Below are 2,712 nucleotides of genomic sequence, written 5' to 3'. Positions count from 1 at the left end.
TTACAACGAGGAACACACAAACCAGAATACAAAGATAAAAGAGTTGAAGTGAGTGGTAAGAAACGATGGCTTAGCTGCGGAGTGGCAAGGTACGGTCGCAGGGAGTGTCGGGCTGCGGTTGCTTGTCGCGGGGCTGATGGGGGCTGGCGGATACGGGCGAACTTGGGCCTCGCGTCTTCGGGACCACCGTCGCCGCGCTCTACGCGTCAGATCTCCGCCTAGGCATCTTGCCGACCACTTCCCTGGCTGACCTCACTCACGACCACACGCACCGAAATCTCCAGACCAACTGCCAGCGCGCACCATTTCCGTCGCCCCCTTCGCATGGCAAAGAATGAGAGAAAAAAACAGGGAAAAAAAGACTCTTCAGGAGCCACGCACAGAGGAATGAAGCTCCCGAAAAGAAAAAAAGAACAAATGAAGGAATGTCGAAAGAATTCGGCACAATGCCTTAATCCCACGAGGAGTCATTGGGGGCCGCGAACAGTGCCGGGGCATTCAATCCGCTTCTGCTGTTCCCAACACGTGCAAACGCTTGCCACCTGTATGGCAACAATGCTAGAGGGGGGAGTATAGTTTTGAGTGACCCCTCCAGCGCTATTTTGAGAATGCCGTTCCCCCGCGGGGGAGGGGGGAAAAGTCGTCGACGCCGCTCCCCGACATGTTTCTGGGAAGTATAGGTCAAAGCTGGACAGGGCAGGCATGAACTTTGTGACACAACCCCCATGAAAAGAATGATATTCTCAATAACATTCACAACAAACAAAACACAAATTTCGTGCATGCACACACGCTCCTGGCAGACAAGCCACCTCAGATGAAAGACGCGCACATCACTGTCACCAGCGCGCACCACCTCGTCGTATCACCAGTTTTCCACGAAGGATCGCAGGATAGTGCACCGACACACGCCTCACGCACTGCCACACCTCACGCAGTCACGTCCCAGTTAGTCAAAACAGTTCGAAACTGCACATTCGGTCGTAACAGTCCAACACTAAAACACGACCACACTCAAACATCTTGCGCTGCATAACTTTTCAAAACACTACCAACAATGCACAAGATAACAATAAAAAAGAAATTTCTAGCTAAGGCCGAGACTGGGCCGTCGCAACGCGTTTAGTTCACCCCATGGCTTTTTCCCTTTAACCACATAGGGGCCCTTCCATTTCATCGTGAGCTTATTGTGCTCGGTGGGGAGCAGTAAGAGCACCTGGTCTCCAACCTGTAATGCCCTCGATTTAGACCCGCGGTCGTAATACCGCTTGTATCGCTCACCTGCCTCTTCTAGAGCCTCATGTGCCATCTGACAGGTCATTTCGAGTCTCTCTCGCAGGTCAATCACATACTGGTAGGCCGTCTTGGTCTCCTCTTCCAGTTTGTCCCCGTCCACAATTCCTTCAGTATAGTGAGGGGGCCTCGCACGTTCCGCCCGTACAAAAGCTCGAACGGGGAGAACCCAGTGCTTGCCTGGGGGACCTCCCTGTAGGCGAACAAAAGCGGCTCGATAAACCGATCCCACTCATTGGGCTGTTCTGTGCACATGCGGCGGAGCATCTTCTTGAGCGTCCCGTTGAGCCTTTCCACGAGGCCGTTGGCCATCGGGTGGTAGGGCGAGGTGGTCTGGAGGCGAAGCGACAGCAGACGGCCCACTTCTGCCATGAGTTCCGAGGTGAAATTCGACCCTCGGTCGCTCAACATCTCCTCCGGAACACCCACTCGGGCAAAAATTTGTAAGAGAGCCTCGGCCACCCGCTCGGTCTCGATGCTGGGCAGGGCGACGGCCTCTGGGAACCGGGTCGCATAGTCGACTAGCGTCATGATGTAGCGATTCCCCTTCCAAGTTGTGGGCTTGAGGAGCCCAATAATATCGATAGCCACCCGGCGAAACGGCATGTCAACCAGAGGCATTTTCTCAAGGGGCACCTTTTTGACTGATGCCCGTGGGGCTGTCTTCTGGCAGCTGTCGCACGACGCCACAAACCGACTAGCGTCACCATGCACGCCGGGCCAGAAGAAATCAGCCAGAATGCGGTCACAAGTCTTTTTGTGCCCCAAATGACCTGCCATCAGTCCACAGTGCGCGAGGTGGAGAACCTTGTTTCGGTGCTGAAAGGGGACAACCAGCTGTAAAGTACCCGAGTCTGACTCTGGTAGGAACTGGCGATAGAGCATGTCATCTCTTAGCAGAAAGGTGCACGAGCCCCTTCCCTTGCACCGGACCTTTCCCTCTTCCCTCTGCATCTGAAAACAATGCCGGAGGGTCTCGTTCGCTTGTTGGTCTCGGCTAATCTGCGTCGGGGTGACTTCTGCCATCGCGGTTGGTACTCGTAACTTGCGGAACGTCTCCGACGATTGCTGCCTGGACTGTTGATGGCTGGTCACGGCCGCCGCGGGTGCGAGCTCGTTCGGGGTACTTGGTTGTCCCTGTACGGGATCCGATGCACCCGCTTCGGCCCCTTCGATACTCAGGGCAATTCCCCTCCAAGTCGCGTCGGGCTCGGACGGATGCCTGGCGCCGTCGATATCCCCGAGAATTAGGTCGAACAGTGGCGATTCCATACATCCGGCCAGCACCTCTCCCCTATAGTAAAGTGTGTCAACTTGAATTCGCGCCTCGGCTCGGTGTCGGCCAGTAAGTTGGGACTTTGTTACAAGGTCTCGGTTGACAATAACAATGTTACACCCCGTGTCTCTGAACAACTTTAT

Source organism: Amblyomma americanum, chromosome 1 (genome assembly GCF_052857255.1).
Source record: "Amblyomma americanum isolate KBUSLIRL-KWMA chromosome 1, ASM5285725v1, whole genome shotgun sequence".
NCBI classification, from domain to species: domain Eukaryota; kingdom Metazoa; phylum Arthropoda; class Arachnida; order Ixodida; family Ixodidae; genus Amblyomma; species Amblyomma americanum.
This window is presented reverse-complemented; position numbering follows the sequence as displayed.